Source organism: Pongo abelii, chromosome 6 (assembly GCF_028885655.2).
Source record: "Pongo abelii isolate AG06213 chromosome 6, NHGRI_mPonAbe1-v2.0_pri, whole genome shotgun sequence".
NCBI classification, from domain to species: Eukaryota; Metazoa; Chordata; class Mammalia; order Primates; family Hominidae; genus Pongo; species Pongo abelii.
The window spans coordinates 66,617,010-66,637,269 of record NC_071991.2 but is presented as its reverse complement, the minus strand read 5'-3'; the positions used below and the strand labels follow the sequence as shown (position 1 = coordinate 66,637,269).

General features: G+C 37.2%; 1 protein-coding gene and 1 long non-coding RNA gene across 22 annotated transcripts in view; both read left to right on the top strand.

The window, feature by feature from the left end:
- The window catches only part of LOC134761767 (uncharacterized), a 52,614-nt gene extending 35,393 nt beyond the window's left edge, over positions 1–17,221 (top strand). The window contains exon 2 of the long non-coding RNA XR_010140864.1: positions 11,545–17,221. This is a non-coding gene — a long non-coding RNA (uncharacterized LOC134761767). The remainder of the gene's footprint in view (positions 1–11,544) is intronic.
- HDAC9 (histone deacetylase 9) overlaps positions 1–20,260 on the top strand; it is a 917,296-nt gene that overhangs the window by 448,927 nt on the left and 448,109 nt on the right. The gene's annotated exons all lie outside the window — the stretch shown is intronic.

Genomic DNA, 20,260 nt, shown 5'->3' with positions numbered 1-20,260 from the left:
TACTGGATTTCCTATAAATAAGAAAATGGAAAGGAAAAAATCCTCTGTTCCTTTCGTACTTTTACCCCCTAACTCCTTAACTATACAATGTAATTCTGCCTCTAATGTGCTTGTGTAAGCAAAACTCAATACCTTTAACCTCCCAGAACCACACTTCTACTGTTTGAGTTCTATTGAACTCCATTTCAATGCAAACAAGTAAAGGAAATGTTTAAAAAGTTGATGTGTGATGAAAAATGAACTCTTTTATGTTTTGTCAAAATTTAGTGCTTCTGGAAGAAAAATTGTCAAATACATTTTTTGGTCCAAAGCTTTCATTTTATATTTAAAGAATTAAAAGCCTGGGCACAGTGGCTCACGCCTGTAATCCCAGCACTTTGGAAGGCCGAGGCAGGTGGATCACCTGAGGTCAGGAGTTCGAGACCAGACTGGCCAACATGGTGAAACCCTGTCTCTACTAAAAATACAAAATATTAGCTGGGCGTGGTGGTGCACACCTGTAGTCCCAGCTACTTGGGAGGCTGAGGCAGGAGAATTGCTTGAACCTGGGAGGTGGAGGTTGCAGTGAGCCCAGATCACACCACTGCAGTCCAGCCTGTGAGGCACCATCTCAAAACAACAACAACAAAAAAACCCAAACAAACAAAAAACCACAAAGAATTAAAATACTTCCATACTAAGGCATCACATTTTGGCTATCCAGGAACACTGTTGCCTACAGTAAGATTATGAGCTCTCCTAGAGGTATGATTCTAAAGCAAGATTAATGTATTTGATTATTTCTGGATACAGGGATGGGAAGAGAAGTGGTCTAATTATTCATTTAAAATATACCAATTCCAGAAATTAATTTGTACTTTCTTGTTTAATTATATGATTTTCTTAGAACATCATAAACATCTTGTTTATTCCTCTTCTCTCTACTCTCAATATTGACTATCATGAGAGCTGTTCAGGCATTAAACACCAATTTGAATTTTGGGTTCGCTATGAATGAACAAGTAAAATTATCAAAATGTTATATATTGATCCTATACCATTTTTGTTTTAAATCAAAGTAAGTCATGCATTTAGTTTAAAAAGGAAAAGGTCTTTTAATGAAAATAGCAGTTCTCTGCCCTGCCTCTCCCCAATCCTCCTTTTCACTCCACAGCGGCAACTACCTTCAACCATTCTTGCTTTCTTCTGTTTTTTTTAACTTTAATATTTCTAAATAACGTATCCATATAGAAAATTATTTGTTTATGCATTTTAAGCGCTATGCATTGTTTTCTCAGCCTGCGAGATGAGGTTCCCCTGTACCCATATGTGTTCACCTACAGGAGTGTGCTTGTGTATGTACACACACACAAATGTGTACACTTTTCTTCTCTACTCTTCCCAGCAGTTGAATCAAATCAATAGTATTTATATGACTAGTCAAATGTTTACTGCTGAACCAAGTCATGTATTATAACCATGTCGCTTTTCAAGTTCAACTTAGCCTTTTTTCTGAAGTTCATTGCAAAATCTTACCCTCTGTTTATCTGGTTTTGTGTACTTGGATGTCTCTACCATATGCTTAAAAATAAATATTTTCCACACCTGCAGCACTTCGAGTCTATTTTCTCCTGGAGTTTTCAGCCTTCTGTCTCTATTGGGAACTAATTGCTTTAGGCTCCCCACTCATCCTGGGTCTGTTCCTTTGCTGTTCTCTTGTGTAATCCTCTCTTTCTTGGATTCTTGTGGCTTCTTTGTTGGTTTTATTTTTGTTTGAATTTTCGGAAGAATATTTTACAATAGCTTGTATTTGTTGAATTTTTACATACCTGAAAATGTCATTTTTCTATCTTTTTCAATGATAGATTTGTATGACTGGGCATAGTACCCTTGTGGAAAATTATTGTGAGTTCTAGTCCCAATTTGATTCTCTTTCCTTTGCATTTGGCTTCTCCAACACATTTGGAAGCTTTTTAGAATCTTCTCTTTATCTCTGTGGTTCTAAAATTGTATAACAGTGTATCTTACCTTATTCATTTTCTCGGTAATTCTATGGCCTCTTTCACCTTGGAGGCTTATGTTTTCAGTATTTAGATACTTACTCGAATTATTTTCCTTTCTTTAATATAGCTTCTTCTCCTTTGTGTTCTCTCCTCTTATTTTTCTGCAGTTCCTACTAGTTCAGTGTTAGACTTTCTGATTAGAGTCTAATTGTATTTTCTTTCAGGTAGATTTAGTTCACTTTGTCTTCAAGAACATTTAGTGACATTTTAATTTAAGTTACTGAGTTTTTAATTTCAAAGAGTTTAAAATTTTTTTTTAAGTTTTTCATCAAAGTGCACAGTTCTTTATTTTAACGTACTAGGTAACTTCCTCTGTTCTATAGAGGCTATTAATTATAGTTAACCACATTTTAATTTTTCTGCGTGCACTTTATACTTTTTCTGTGCTCTCCTCCTTTCATGTTTGTTTTGATCTCTCCTGCGTGTTGGGAGCTTTCATATTTAAAACGAGCATTTGATCTTTGGAAGCTCATCATTTGTGTGGCAATTGTAGCATAGAGGGGTTCTGGTATAGATGGCATGGGTATTTAGCAGTCCTTTCAGTGGGCACATGTGTGTTTGTGTGTATGTGGTTAGAAAGAATCCTTGCATGTGCAGGCATGATGGCTCACAGCTGTAATGCCAGTACTTTGGGAGGCTGAGGCAGGAGGGCTGCTTGAGACCAGCCTGGACAACACGTTGTGACCCTGTTTCTACAAAACAACAACAACAACAAAAAATTAGCCAGGCATGGCAGTGCATGCCTGTAGTTCCTGCTACTTTGGAGGCTGAGGCAGGAGGATTACTTGAGCCTTAGAGGTCAAGGCTGAGGTGAGCTATGATTGTGCCACTGCACTTCAGCTTAGGTAACAGAATAAGACCTTGTCTAAAAAAAAATTTAGAGAGAGAGAGAGAAAGAGAGAATCCTTGCATACTAGTGTCTGTATTTCTCATCTCATGAGTTGTTAGATGTCTCAAGAAAAGAATTTTCCCAGCTTCTACTTGAAGGCAACGTGTTTGTTTGCCAGAGCTGGGGAAGTAGATGGGTGAGTGTGCTTTGTGGAATTGCACTCAATCCACCACTGTGCAACTCTTGTGTCCCATGTTTCTGCTAGATCTGTGGCCTCATCTCAGTTTTGTTTGTCCAGGGAATAACTCTTTATTCTTCTAGTGAAAAGAAGGGTAGTAAATACAGAGAGTGGCAGGGACTCAGAGAGGAGGAGAAATGTCTTGGCTGTGAGGGTATGGACATGGTGATTTAAGGATGCTACAATCAGACCTTAAACCAGTCCCTGTGCTTTTGACCTTGTGCTTGACCACTCATCTTCCTCTGTGCCTTTCTGCAAGTTCTGAACCTCTTAGGGATTCTCTGGAATGAGGCTGCTTGTTGCTCACTCACTGCAGTTACTTCGGGTTGTGCTTTCTCCTTTCAGTGGGGCTGTTAATCGCTATCCAGCTCACTTTCCATCTTCAGAAATTCAGTGAACTCTCTTGCTCATTCTTGTCGTCTCTTCCCTCTTCTTTTTTTGTTGTAGGTTTATAGCACTTTAATTCTTTTACTGTCATTTTATGGCATTTCTGAAGGGAGTAGAAGTAAATGCATTTGGTCAATCCATCATTTTTATTCAGAAGTCATACAATTTTTAAATCACCCCCAAATTGATACAATAAATATTATTGTTGATGTTCTTATTATTATTTATAATATGAAATATTTTAAGTTAATAATACTGGAGCCATTCTGAGAAATTTCCTAAAATAGACTACTGAGGACGCCCATTATTGCCATGGACCTGATATATTTACATCTATAATTTTAATGAGGATGTCATAAGATTAAAATTTGTGATGGCCATTTGTGATCTCTCTCAATGATGATCTCTATTATATCTACATACATTCATTTCTTTATTAATAGCTCATCCATCCAGAACTCAGTTATCCAACAATCTCATTTTATTGATAACAAATGCTAGAAAAAGAAAGTATCAAAAATGGCTTTGAAACGTTTGCATTGAATCTGCAAACATTTCTCTGGGGATAGCCCATAAAGGCATTAAGCAAAAAAAAAAAAGCGTTTACTTCTATTTCATAACCAAGTACAACAGCTTTTGAAATTTACGTTTCAAATACACAGAACTTAGCAAACAAAACAGAAGAAAATAAGAGGGAGCCTGTGAACAGGCAAGGAATGATCAGTGAAACTCTTAACAATAAAGAGGAAGAGAGGGTAACCAGATGGTAGCCAAAGCAACTCACATTCCTATTAGGAGCTTGTAGCAGAAGCTGTAGGTGCCCCACTCAAACCTCCCAGGGCTCTGTCATTTTTATGTTCCCTGGCCTGGCTCTTGTCTGCATAAATCTCTCTTTGCCTCAGAGCTTTCTTTTTTAGTTCAAGCCTACACTGCAACCCAGGTGCATGACAGGTTAAAAGTGCCAGAGAATTAATGCCACCAGGAAGTAGCCTGCAATGAATGACTGACAGAGTTGATGTGTAAATATCCCAGCTTCCTTGCCCCTTGGTTAAGTCTAAAGTATGTGTTGTGCACTGGTGACCAGAGGTCCCTGGAAGGATGAAGCTCCAGTTGTCGCTGTGGTAATCTGCCTGCTTTCTTGGCTGCCTTCCTTTACTGTCTCATTTCTCTGCTCTACTATAAGCATGATATTTTCCTGAATCAGCTCCCAACTATAACACAAATTTGAACTAAAATTTGTGACTTAATTTGGGAGAACCCAAAATAAGAAAGACCTATTTAGATTTGGAGAACATTTATATATTCCTCAACAGGACATTATTATATGTACAAAAAGTAAAATATTTAATTTTCAGATGACCCACATTCAGTGAGGAAACATTCAGTTACATTCAATATATTCTATTTAAGAACATGAGGATCATGTATATATTTAAGAAGACTTCTACTTAATCTAGCTAATACATTATAGTTCCAGTGTTTGACCTTTACTTATAAGGAAATTTAAACCACCCTGAATGATTCATCGGATTAAAATTCTGGATACATAAGAGCTCTTGGATTAAGGAAAACACATGTGTGAATGTTAAGGTACTTTAAGGAAATAGGAGATTATTAACTAAATAGTATACAACAAAAATCCTCCATAAGCCTCTGTAAATTCATGAGAATATACTAGGGAGGGTATTAAATAAGTTAGTCATAGTTACTACTCTTATGGAAGATAGAATATTCTAAAATATTTAAAAAGTTAACACATTTATGAAATAAATGCTTGCATAAAATACTATGTGTATAGCTGTGTGTGCTTTCTCCCAGCTTCCCCTGGAAATTAGTTTACTAGAATATCCTTATTGCTAACACATTTCCACATTCTCCTGACTCTCTTGGGATCATCTGAACTATGGGGCTAACTTACTCGCACTCTACTACAAAAATTTAACTAACAGGAATAATCGTAAAGCAAACATTTTAAGTGTATCCTGAATAAAAAATTGTCTCCATGCTTCTCCATTCTGCTTTCTCATCTTCTAACAGAAACTACCAGAAGAGACTAAGGACTAATTTTTGGGACAGGTGAAGGAGAGAGTTGAATCTCTCTGCCAGGAGAATGGAAGAAACATATCTGTTATCGTTGTTGTTTCTAGAGGAATGGAACCAAACTAAGGGGTTTGGGACAGAGGAGAAAAGGTTTGGAAAAGGAATAAGAGAGAGGAGCCAATAGACTTGAAAAATAACTTGTATCGAATTGCATTTTACAGTGATTGTGCTGCACTCATCTCCAATGCTACAATAAAATCAAATGCCCGTAAAAAGGCCACAAATTAATGAGTGATTTATTTTTAAATAAATAAAATAAATAGGGATCAAAAGCAGAAACTTTTTTTTTTTCCTAATTTTTGTCAACAACAGAATCAATGCCAGGACAGGGATAAAGGTGGAAAATGCAAAGCCAAAAACAATAATTTAGTGGAGACAGGAAGTTAAACCCAGAAGTAACCTTAAGGTTCTAAGTCCTTGGAAATCCCCTTACATACAGAGAAAGCCATTGGATTTTTGCATATGGAGGGAAGACTGGTTCATCCCCGTCTGACCTAAAAGCTATTTGGGAGAATAGTTAAGTTCCAGAGAGATGTAGCTAATGTCTGAGTATCTACTTAGTGCCCACAGACATTGCAACTCTTGAAAATGCCCAAATCTTGAACTTGAGCACTTCAGTTTTAGCCGCAGAGTGAAGAGGTAGACCAGCAGCTTTCCTAAGGCCTCAGTTGATGGGCCTTGCCTCCAGTCCTTCATAACCTCAGGCAGCATCATCCTCTGTGCCCAGCATGACCTCTGCTCTATTCTGTGCTTCACAAGCTTAATGGACTTACTTTGTAGTAGACCACTCATTCTTCTACAGCCTTGATTGTATGGGAAGAGGGAAACTACAGTAGTTTTTTTTCTGTAACAATTGTCTGCTGTTATTTTCTGTACATTTCTCTGGCATTCACCCTGAATTTATTTTCTGGTCATGTATTAACTTACATTCTCCCGTGGGGTCTCACTTTCCATTTAGTCCTGTTGTTCCCAAACTTGATGATGTTTATGTGTGTTGTCTGGTATCCTACTAATGACAGGTCCTGTTTATCAGTTTGCTAATTATCACACAGCTCAGCCACAGCCTTGTGAAATAAACATACTAGTTAAGTATGGTGGTATGTTAAGGAGTAAAAGTAAAGTCTGTGAGTTGCATGCTTAGAAACAGTGACAGGAATTTATCGCTTCATTCTCATTGACATTTATGTTGTGGTAGACGAAAGGACAGTCTGACGAGAAGAGAGCATGTGTTTGGGAATCAGATATTCATACACTTGAATTTTATTTTTACCCCTAACTAACTAATAGCTATTTAACGGCCATGAGCCTTAATTCCCTTGTGAAGTCAGGGTGGTAATACTTGACTCATGTGTGCAGTTATAAGTAAAAGGAAAGCACCCTTTACATGATGACTTTCACATGATAGGAGTATGGATAAATTATGCTTGCAATAGCATAGTCATAATAATACTTTTAAATTAGTGACTCACTTCCAAGAATGGAGTATAGGAAAGGGAAAATTGTAAAGTTATATTGAAGAAACCTGGCAGAAACCTCTTTAACCAAGTTTCATTCTGTTTTCTACTTCTGTGTTAGAATGCTATAGACTGTGTAATTTATAGAAAAAAAAGAAATATGTTTCTTACAGTTCAGGAGGATAGGGAGTTCAAGGTGGAGGGGCCGCCTCTAGGGAGGGCTTTTTACTGTGTGATGCAGAGGCCATCACATGATGAGAGGGCAAGAGCATGCCAGCTCAGGTCTCTCTTTATCTTCTTGTAAAGCCACAAGTTCCACCGTGGGGCCTCTACCCTGATGACCTTATCTAATCTTAATTACCTCCCAAAAGCCCCACCTCTGAATGCTATCAACATATGAATTTGGAGATTAAATTTCAAACAAATGAAATTTAGGGAACACAGCAACACATTCAAACAATGGCACCAAGTCATCAAGGTGAACATCACCAGTGATAAGTCATGTGGCTCTACTCTACTTATGTGGGTGTGATGGGAAGGGCACTTCACCTCGTTGTTTTTCCCCCAAATTTATATCCTCAGTCCAATCACAAAAAAACACCAGGCAAATTCAAATTCAGGAATATTCTATAAAATACTTGATCGGGAATCTTCAAAAAGCATGTAGGTCATGAAAAACAAGGAAAGATGGGAAACTGTCACAGATCAGAGGAGACAGCAAGTAAATGCAACCTGGGACCCTGGATTAGATCTTAGAACAGCAAAAAGGATACTAGTAAAAACTGATGAAATTCAAATAAAATCTGTAGTTTAGTAAACGGTATTGTACTCACATTAATTTCTTTGTTTTAACAAATGTCTTATGGTTATATAAGATAGTAACATTATGGAAAACTGGGTGAAAGGTATATGGGAACTTATACTATCTTGAAAACTTCTCTGAAAATCTGAAATTATTCCAAACAAAAAGTTTGTTGTTGTTGTTGTTGTTGTTGTTTAAACTGAAAAGGAAAAACATTTGGTAGGTAACAGATCAGTGGTTGCCGGGGTAGGGAACGGGGAGCATAAGGGAGATTTTAGAGGTGATGAGGCTCTTCTACATCTTGCTTGTGATTATAGTTATTTGAATCTATAAATGTGTTAAAATGAGTACACCAAAAATGTCAATTTTACCATATGCCAATTTGTTTAAAATAAAACAAAATAAAAGAAACAAATGTCAATGGGAAGCATAAGTACCTTTTATAGTAAATAAGGCAAAAGGGGAAAAAGTTGGCCGGGCACGGTGGCTTATGCCTGTAATCCCAGCACTTTGGGAGGCTGAGGCGGGTGGATCACCTGAGGTCAGGAGTTCGAGACCAGCCTGGCCAACATGTTGAAACCCCATCTCTACTAAAAATACAAAAAAAAAAAAAAAAAAGCCAGGAATTGTGGTGGGTGCCTGTAATCCCAGCTACTCAGAAGGCTGAGGCAGGAGAATCACTTGAACCTGGGAGGTGGAGGTTGCAGTGAGCCAAGATCTTACCACTGTACTCCAGCCTGGGCAACAATAGTGAAACTCCATCTCAAAAAAAAAAAAAAAAAACGGTTGGGTGGGAAAGTTTATAGACAGTGTAAAATTGCTGCCTTCTTTCTTACATATAACACTGTCATCATCAAATTGAAGAAACCTTATTAAATATATTTATTCTTTCATTTAACAAATATTCATTGAATCCCAATGTTGTGTCAAGTACTGTGCTAAGGCTTGCCAGTAGACAAAAACTTGATGTGTTCTAGATGTTAAAAGAAGCCCTTATTCCAAGATAGGCCCGCATATACTATTAAAAAGTTATTGCATGAAGTCAGGGCGTAGACATATTGGGGGTTAAACAGACATGAAATATTTACATGATATTTCAAGATAATGTTGGTACTCTGTTAAACAAAGTGAATTATGATGACATAAGTTAAGAGGAGACTTAAGACAGCCTTGGATGTATAAAGAATTTTTGTGAAGGAGGTACAAAGAACTTGCAGAGTTTTCTTGTCTGTAATGTAAGACTATTATATTTAGAAAAGGAACATTGAAGTTTAAACAATGTAATGTTTTTAGTTCAAAAGTATATTAAAATACCCAACACTAATGAGCATTTAGCATAAGTAAAACACTACTGTAAGGACTTTACATATGTTAACCTACATGATTCTTGTAAGAATTTTAGAAGAACCTACATGATTCTTGTAAGAATTTTAGAAGATAGATACTATTATTTCCCCTATTTTATAGATAAAGAAACTGACACCAAGCATGTAATGTGCCTAAGATCATACAGCCAGTAAGTAAGAAAGCCAGAATTTGAGTCCAGGTATTTGACTCCAAAGCACACACTCCACCGTACTAAATACATGGCATCTATAGTGATGGTTATTTAACTTTCCCAGCTGGAAATAGCATAAAGTGTTTCAAATATCCCAGGAACCATGGTTTTTTTTTTTTTTTTTTTTCTGATTGAAAATACAACTGGTTATAACATTTGTTTTTTTCTGGAAGCAGATAGCCTTTGCCATGCTTTCCAGTTGGCACCTTGCCCCTTGCTAATGTGCATGGATGGGTGCCTTTTGCTTTGCAGCCTGCCAGTAGAACGTGACCTTGGCAGCCCGGTGTGCCAGCCAAGATTCCAGAAGAGCGAAAGTAGCTCTTAACTTCCTGAAGAAACTCTTTGAATCACCAACTATGCCTTGCCACATCTATCCACATGGCACTAGTCCTTTCACAAGGGGCTCCTAAGCTAATGACTCTAATTGGGGCTCAACTGTCTCTCTAATACATTCTTTCCTTAATTTTATGTTTTTCTCTGGTTGGAATTTCCTAATGTCTAAAATATTCTGTTCTGTGTTACTCAGCAATGACCTTATTTGCTTGCAAGCATTGTGGTGACAAACATAATAATTAATTATGTATAATTTTGTTTAGAAATATTTTTGTTGGAACAGAAACAGGAATTCTATATCTGTACAGTGACTGAAATACAAGGGCCCTCTCTAAATGAATTATATGTGTTTAAATGTTCAGATTTTATAGTCTATTTAATTCTATAAATCTTAATAATAAATTTGATGGCAAGCAGACTGTGAGTGGAATTTTAGATAACAACATATGTTCATAGTGATTCATGAAAATGTAATCCTTTATGGTAAATCTGTATTATTTATACCAAATCTTTCTCTCTGGCCTAGACCGTTTTTTTAAATTCCAGACTTCCTACAGATATATCCATTTAGATCAGGGTTTTTGAGCTTTGATGCTGTTAACATTTTGGACTGGCCAATTCTTTGTTGTGGGGTGCTGTCCTTCCCACTGTAGGATGTTTAGCAGCATCCCTGGCCTCTACACCCTAGATGACAGTAGCACAACACTCCACTCTGCTGTGACAATCAAAATTGTCTTCAGAAGTTGCCAGAAGACCCCTGGGCAATAAAATCATCTCTATTCAAGAACACTGATTTTGATGTTCTATAGGCTTATGAAAAATAACATATACAAAATTAAACTCATTTTCCCCTTAGAGCTTCTCCTACAGAGGGGTTAGGAGCATATCTGAAGCAAACTCTGCCTTCCTGCTTTGATAGCTGTGGAACTTGATCAAATTGCCAACTTCTCTATACCTCAATTTCCTCATCTCTAATATAAATACATTAATAAAACCTCCTTCATATGACTGTCATGAGGATTGAATGAACTAATATATATAAAACATTTAAAGCAGTTCCTGGCACATAGGATGCCTAAGTTAATGTTTGAATAATCAATTAATACTATTAAATGTTAGCAATAGTTCTACAGTACAGGAAAATTCTAAGATTTTTCTTTGTATAGAATATGTGCAGATACTTTTTTAAAAAGAAGATTAATAAGTGACAGTAAATACATGAAACAAAGCTCAACATCATTAATAATCAAGAAAAAACAAAATAACATCATGATATATAAATCTATTAAATTTGGAAATATTTTAAAAAATACTTCATATTAATAAGATTGTGGCAAAAGGCCCTATACTCTACTGATGGGAGAATATGTGTCTGTTTTCTTTCTGGAGGATCAGTTACCACTATGTATCAGAGCATTAAAACATTTATAGTCTTTCACAGAGTCAATCTAGATCTAGAAATTTATCCTAAGTGTGTAATATGTTCAAAAATTAATGAAGTATATTAATTACTGTTATTTATAATGGCAAAATTAGAAGCTACCTAAAATCTCAATAACGGGAATGAAGAAATAGCTCATAGTATATTTATGTCATGCAATATGTAGATATCACATTTTACAAATAATAGATTAGGAGAATGCTCTGACTATGGTAATTCTTAGTTCAAAATGCTTCCATCACTTTAAAGATAATAATAAAAATATTTAAGTATGCATGATCATGCACACATAAACATACACCTTTTAAAGTTATTTTTTGACAGACCCTGTGTATTTATCGAGTCATTTTTTCTCTCTAGGTTTCCTTCCAAATTCTCTACCCCCACACCTTAAGAGATTCTGATACATCATAAATAGAGGGACATACATCTTTACATGAAAACGACATGGAAGATTTTCTGAGGGACATGTGAATGGTGAATTTGCATGATGTGGAGAACCAAAATGGCTGAGGACTGCTGCTCAGTGCCCCAGCTCTGTTCACTCGCCTAGAGTTTCCTGAACAAGCCCTGCTGCTTCTGTCTTCTGAGCTCTGACCCACCAAGCCATTTCCTCTACTTGGAGTGCTTTCCTTCCCTTTCTGCTTTTCCCTTCTCAAAACCAAGCTAAAATATTGCCTGCTCTATGAAACTTATCCTATCACCCTGTTCAGATGCACATGCCTTTCTTCTGTACTTTTGTGACACCACATGCAGATCTGTTCATCACATTTTCTAGTATTCATTTGTTTAAAAATATGAATTGAGATACCACTAAATGTCAGATGCTATATTAAGTGCTAACTACAGTCTTGGTGAACAAAAAGGTAAAATTTTCCTGCTCTTGTGGGGCCTGCATTCTTATGGAGGAGATGGAATATATTTTTTAAAACATAAAATTTAAATTTATTTTGAGGTGATTTTGATCAGCACCTCAAAGAAGCAAGAGAGTGAACAGCAGTAATATCTGAGGGACAAGCATTCTAAGTATAGGGAACAGCATATTTAAAAGTCCTGGACTCACTCAGTGTATTTTAGGAAAAAAAAAAAAAAGAAAGAAAAGTGGCTCACAAGGTTGAGACCAACAGAAGTGCAGCAAGAAATGCGACCAGGAAGACACCAAGATGCCATATTATAAAGTCCTGAGGCCACTGTAAGATCTTTGGATTTTAATCTAAGTGTGTAGAATAACATGATCTTATTTATGTAGTAAAATACTAAGAGGCAACCTTCTGGCTGCTCTGTAAGAAGGGATTGTAGGACCCAAAGTGGAAGCAGGATGGTCAGCTAGAGGCTGTCATGGTGATTTAGTTAATTGATGTTGCTGGCTTGGATCTAGGAGACAACACTGGAGGTGGGGAGAAGTTATCAGATTTGAAGGATATTTTGAAGGTAGAGTTGATAAGATCTGATAGATTTGGCATAGGTTAAGGAAAGCTAAGCATCAAGGACAACTCTTTAGGTTTTGGGCTTCAATAATTGGATGGATTTTGGTGGCACTTTGGTGAATGCTGGGTGAAGGACATGTTTAAGAATGAAAACATGTTAATAGATTCTGGCTGTATTATTAGGTGTGAGATGCCAACCAGGCATCAATGTGGAGATGTTGAAGGGACAGTGTTTAGGAAAAGGGTCAGAACAGAGATGTGTATTTGGGCATCATCCTCATATAGATAGCACTTAAAATTATGGTGCTGACATTCCTACCAGGGCTGTGAGCATAGTCTGTTGAAGATACCAGTTCTGAGGTCTGAACTCTGGGACACTCCACCATTTAGGGAGCAGAAAGAGAGTCTAACAACAACAACAGAAATGAGTAGGAGTGGTTAATGAATTAAGAGAACAGGAGGATGTGGATTATTAGAAACTAAGGAAAGACAGTATTTCAGGAAGGGGGAGCTGATCATCTAGGTCAAATACATAAAGAATTTACCACTGGGTTTGCATTGTGGAGGTCATTGCCAAATGGCTACCTTTATCAGAGCCATGATGCTATTCCTTGGCAAATGTTGATTTACTTATCTGTTTCTTCCAGGAAACCTGTGAACCTCACATAGGAGTGATTTTGCCCTCCAGGAAACCTTTGGCAATATCTGGAGACATTTTTTGTTGTCAAAACTGAGTGGGGGTGGAGTGATGCTACTGGCATCTAATAGATGGAGGAACAGGACACTGCTGAACATCCTGCAATGCACAGAGCAGCTCCCCCGACAACAAAAAAAATGATCTGGCTCCAAACGTCAATGGTTCCAAAGTTGAGAAATCCTGCACTAAACTTATAGTTCCCAAAGTGTGTGCTTAGACACCCCAGGGGGGACATAGGAGTGCTGTAGGATATTTTAAAGTGTGAATGGAAACACAATGGCATCTGTCAAGCACTAAATAAACTAGTAACTCAAAATAGTTCACGGTTTCAACATTAGCTTTCTTTTTTTTTTAAATAATGTATCTTTGTAAAACTTGGTTTTGGAAGTTGCTGTGATAAGAATCAAATACTTGGTGAATATCATTGTGGAATAAGAAGTGAGAATGGCAGTTTCCAATCTGACTTCAAGGTTTGTGAAGTTGGATAGTGACCAGAAGGTGTTGAGTTTTTAGGATGTAAATAGTTATTAAATTGTTTGGACTTGACAACTCAAGAAACTCAATTATTAGGTATATTTTTTAGCCTAGGGGGTGTAGTAAAAAATTATGGATATGCCACGGGCACCATAAAGCAGAAGGCTTGGAACTGCTGGGCTTGACTTTAAGTTCCTTGGGAATAGGCATTGTGTATTAGTACTTTATATCTGCAGCACCCAGAACAGTGCCTGCTAAAAGTGTGAGGTGCGAGAATGCTAAACAGATATCCATAAGGAGATTGAGGGAAATTTAATAAATTTAAGAAATAAAATGGCAGGTATGAAATGAATGAAAGGGCACATGTGCACTGTAGTGTCAAGAGAATTATATGTTAAGTGGCAAAATTCTACCTACTGGTTCACTATGCACTACAACATCCCTAAATACCTCCCTACTTATATAGGATAAAATAAGAGAGGGGAAAAGAATAAAGCTTGACTTTCTTACTCTTTGGCCTGTGAATCTCTAGACTAAAATTTCTTGAGTTTAGTGCAAGTTTACTTCCTCAGATTACATTATTTTTTCCCAATACAAATTTCTATTCTCACTTATATTATGCATATTGACAAAACTGTGATCTTATTCTGCAGGAATATGTGAACGGGAGTAATTTGAATATCTCCTAAATTTTTGGCTGCTTTTCTTCCTGCCCCTTTTGCCAAGCACTACATGCCCTAGCCTAATGATTGCATAGATGTTGGAAAGAGATGTTCTTTTTAGAGTTAGTGATTCTATTTTGTTTTTGAAAAAAATCTTTTAAGTGTAAGAATATGATTTCAGAATATAAACTTGTGGAAATATTCTTGGTATAGTGGCAAGAAGTCAGCTTTTTAGAATGGGATATATAGTCCCATGCATCTCACTCTCACTGGGTAACATCTGGAACAAGGCATAAAGTTTCTTTGACTCTTAGATTTGTCACCTGTAAACTCGGAATATGAACTCTCAAAGTTCTTATGAGGATTAGACTAGTTAGCTGATGACAAGTACCTATCACAGTGCTTGACACAAGGAGATACTCAATAAATTATAGCTTCTCCTTCTATTTCAACCTGACCTATCCTGACACCTTCCTTCTCCTTTTTCTCATTCTCTTAGTCTTTTGTTTGACTTTAACACCTAGGATGAAGCTTATAGAACTTATTACCATTTTAAAACAGGCAAGTTGTTTGCTTTGTTGGTATTTTGTGTTGTATAGTGATGGGGTGGTATTTTCCCTATTAATAATGTAGTGCATCAACAAATGTTAATATATCCATAGAAACTTCTCCAGCAGGGACAGAGTTGGAGAATCGCTGAGTCACCAGTCTCCCCTCACCTGAGAGTGTTCACAGTGAAACTTCTCTCCATTGTGTGTTTTGTGGCCTTGCTTATTTGCAATGGTCTGTCCGGAAGAATTTGAGATTAGAGACCCCATGGATAATCATATTCCAAGGTAACCAGTAAAACTAAATTTCTGTAATAGTTATAACTTCTACTAAATCTTTTTGCTAGAGCAGCTAAAATGCAGTCTGCCTGTGAAATCTGGCTGACTTACCTTATTCAGCATATAAAAGTTACGTTTACTCTATAGTGTAGTCATTTAAGTATGTAACAGCATTAGCCTAAAAACTATACACACTTTAATTAAAAATTACTTTATTGCTCAAAAATGCTAATGATCATCTTCACTGAGTCATAACCTTTTTTGTTGGCAGAGGGTCTTGCCTCAATGTCGATGGCTGCTGACCAGTCAGGGTGGTGGTTGCTGAAGGATAGGGTGACTGTGACACTTTCTTTTTTTTTCTTTGAGACGGAGTCTTGCTCTGTTGCCCAGGCTGGAGTGCAGTGGAACGATCGCCGCTCACTGCAAGCTCCGCCTCCCGGGTTCAGGCCATTCTCCTGCCTCAGCCTCCCGAGTAGCTGGGACTACAGGCGCCTGCAACCCCGCCTGGCTAATCTTTTGTATTTTTAGTGGAGATGGGGTTTCACCGTGTTACCCAGGACAGTCTTGATCTCCTGACCTCGTAATCTGCCCGCCTCGGCCTCCCAAAGTGCTGGGATTACAGGCGTGAGCCACCATGACCGGCCGACTGTGGCACTTTCTTAAAATAAGACAACAATGAAGTTGGCTGCATCGATTGACTTTTCCTTTCATGAAAGATTTGTCTACAGCAAGTGGTGCTGTTGTGGTTTGATAGCATTTGACCTACACTAGAACTTCTTTCAAAATTGAAGTCAATGCTTCTCAAACCCTGCTGCTGCTTTATCAGCTAAGTTTATGTAATATTCTGAATCCTTTGTCATCATTTCATGTTCACAGCATCTTCACCAGGAGTAGATTCCATTTCAAGAAACCCCTTCCTTCCTTCCCTCCCTCCTTCCTTCCTTCCTTCCTTCCTTCCTTCCTCCTTCCTTCCTTCCCTCCCTCCGTCCCTCCCTCCCTCCCTCTCTCCCTCCCTCCCTCTCTCCCTCTCTCTCTCTCTCCCTCTCTCTCTCTCTCTCCCTCTCTCTCTCTCTCCCTCTCTCCCTCTCTCCCTCCCTCCCTCCATTTGCATTCACAGTTTTGTGGTTTGGTTCAAGAGGCCTTGCTCTCCACCTGTCTTGGCTTCCAACATGCCTTCCTCACTCAGCTTAATCATTTCTAGCTCTTGATTGAAAGAGAGATGTGCAACTCTTTCTCTTTCACTTGAACACTTAGAGGCCATTGTAGGGTTATTAATTGCCCTAATTTCAATATTCTTGTGTCTCTGTGAATAGGGAGACCTGAGGAGAGGGAAAGAGTCAGAGAATGACTGCTGGTCAGTGAAGTCGGAACACCACACACAACATTTACAGATTAAGTTTGCCATCTTATATGGGTGTGGTTCATGGTGCTCCAAAACAATTACATTAGTAACATCAAAGATCACTGATTACAGATTACCCTAACAGATATAATAATAATGAAAAAAATTGAAATATTGTGAGAATTACCAAAATTTCATAGAGACGTGAAGTGAGCACATGCTGCTGGAAAAATGGCACTGACACACTTGCTCAAAGCCGAGTTGCCACAAAACATCAATCTGTAAGAGGAAAAATATCTACAAAGCACAATAAAGCAAAGCAAAATAAAATGAGATATGTCTGTAGTTGTATCTGGTATGTAATTAGCTCTTGGATTTATTGCTTTAATAAGTGTATATGAGTCTATTGGTGTAACCTTCACTATATAAAAAAAGCAACACTTTCGTAACTACATTTATGACAAAGGACTCATATCTAAAATGTATAAATAACTCTCAAAACTCAACAGTAAAATAACCAACCAGAGCAATAAGGAAATGGGCAAAAATATTAAAAGACTGTTCACTGAGGAGGATATACAAATATCAAGTAGGCACACAAAAATAAATATCAGTGGGTAAATATATATATATCTATGATAATAGCTAGAATTCAAATTATAATGTCAAATGCTAGTGAGGATGTGGATAAATTGGAGCATTCATACATTGGTATTGGGAATGTAAAATGATACTGCTATTCTGGAAAATAGTTTGGCTGGTTCTTTAAAGATATAAAAAATAGGCCAGGCATGGTGGCTCATGCCTGTAATCTCAGCACTTTGGGAGGCCGAGGCGGGAGGATTGCGAGGTCAAGAGATCGAGACCATCCTGGCCAATATGGTGAAACCGCATCTCTACTAAAAATACAAAAATTAGCTGGGTGTGGTGGTGCGTGCCTGTAGTCCCAGTTACTCGGGAAGCTGAGGCAGGAGAATAGCTTGGACCTGGGAGGTGGAGGTTGCAGTGAGCTGATATTGCACTGCTGCACTCCAGCCTGGTGACAGAGCAAGACTCTGTCTGAAATAAACAAACAAACAAACAAACAAATTTACCATGTAAGCCAGCAATTGCACTTCTGGGAATTTGTCCTACAAAAATTAAAACTTATGTTCACACAGAATATTGTACATGGTTGTTCATTGCAGCTGATTTCATTTGAAATAACTCAAAACAATAAACATTCACAGTGTCCCTCAATAGCTGAATAGTTAAACAAAGTGTGTGGTACATCCATACCATGGAATACTGCATTGCAATAAAAATGAATGTACTGCTGATACAGACAACAGCTTGGATGGACCTCTAGGGCATTATATTGAAGGAAAAAAAGCCAATTTCAACAGTTTACATATGTTATGCTTCAATTTATTAACATTTTAAGGATGTTAACTTCCTGATTTTGATATTGTACTATTATTATATAAGATGTAACCATTGGGGAAAACTAGGTGAAGCTTTCACAAGATTCCTCTTTGTACTACTTTTGCAACTCTCTATGAATCTATAATTATTTCAAAATAAAAAGGTGGTTTTTTTTTTGGTAAAGTCATATTTTATGCACACGCACACACACACCCACACATACACACAGTTTCTTATGGGAAAATGTTATTTTGAAGTAAATTGGGAATGTAGGCATTTCATTTATTCTTTCCAAAATCATTTGTTTCTACTTTTGCAAGATTTTTTTTCTTCTTCCTCCTCTTTCTCTCCCTTCTCCCAGTTCTTTTTTTTTTTTTGTAGGATACTGAGATAGCTTACTTTTCTTGCTTAGGAATGCCTTCATTTTTTGGAAAGGCATTCTTTTTTTTTTTCCACCATTTTCAACTCAATTTTAGTTATTTAATTTTTCTGTCATTATAATTTGGATATATAACTTATTTGAGAAGTGCAGATCATTTCATAGCTATCTCATTCTTTTATAACTCAATCTTTTTGTTTTTTAACAGATTAGAAACTAAAGCAGAGAAAGTTAGTGATAGAAAGCATGAAGTAGAGTAACAAAACTGAAAACAGCCAGTTGCCCTACCAACCTGTTCTGCGCTATTCTTTTTTATTTTTTACCATACTATATTCGATCCCATTTTATTCGTTCCATTCTATTTTATGATTTCCCAACCTATATATATATTCCATTCATCCTATTCTGTTCCATTCTATGCAATAAATATTTAATGAGTGTTTAGTATGTGGCAGGTGTTAGTCTATGTGGCTTGGCATGTACCAGTCAACACAATAGACAAAAAATTGCTGCTCTTCTAAAGCTTACATTACAAGAGGAGGAGACAGAAACAAAATAGACTTAATTCGTAAGTAAATTTTAGAAGTTAGTGAGTGCTATGGAATAAAGAAAGAGTTAAGTAGATGGGGGATATCAGGTGGGAATGGAGGGAAAGTTACAATTTTCAAACAGGGTAAGGTGTGAAAAACTGTAAGGAATTTTGCCATAAATTGATCTGAGCGATGTGTTTTCTGATCACTAAGAATAGCAAGGCCAAAGGCACGAGGATGTGAGATGGCTGGAATGTTTAAGAAACAGCAGGGAGATCAGAGTGGCTGGAGTAGAGTGGTGAGAGGAGAGTAGGTGCAGGTGAGGTCAGATAGGAAAGAAAGGTCTGACTACACAGGGCTTTTGAAGGTGTTGGTTTTTACTCTGAGCAAAATAGCCAGCCATAGCAGGGCTTTCAGCAGAAGACCACATGATCTCAATTATAGTTTAGGACCCTAGCAATCCTGTTGAGAAAGACATTGGCTTATTCTATACTCTTAGCTGTGAAGGTAGAGAGAATTATTATTCATATTATTAACAACAACCACATACACCAAAAAACCCTCAGGATATTTTGAAGATAGAGTCAAAGGGATTTCCTCATGAATTTAATACAGATTGTGAGAGAATGGAAGGGGTAAAAGATGATTCCAAGGATTTGGGCATGAGCATCTGGAAGGTTAGTGTTGCCAACAACCAATATGGAGAAGATGGCATATGGAGCAGGTTTGAGGGGGAATGTCAGGAGATCTTTTTTTAGATATGGTAACTTTGATATATCTTTTAGACATACAAGTAGACATTGCTTGTAGGCAGGTGGGTATATGAGTCTGGAGTTCATGAAAGAGATCCAGGGCAGAGATACATATCTGAGAGTTACCAGCACATAGTGATATTTATCATGAGATTAGATGAGGTTACCGAAGAAGTGACTATAGGTAGAGAAGAAGACCAAGAACTAAACTCCAGGGACCCAGAGTTAAGAAGTCAGGGAATAGACGAGGAACCAGAAAATGAGTCAAGAAGCAACTAGTGAGATAGAAAACCTGACAATGTGTGTCCTCTCAGCCAAGAGAAGAAAAGTATCAAAAGCGATCCAATTACTAAACTGTATCTCTTCACCTCAGTGCAAATGTGTATGATGTGATTCAATATCTTCCTGTATCCCTAATTTTATTTTTATTCTATTTTTATACTGGAAAACAGAATCATTTTTTGTTTGAAATTTAGCCTGCTAAGAAAAAGTAGACTTTGTTGTTGCTGTTGCTTAAATTTCAAACAGAATCAACATTGTTTAAAATTGTTTTAAGAACTAGATTTGGTGTTAACAGTTTTT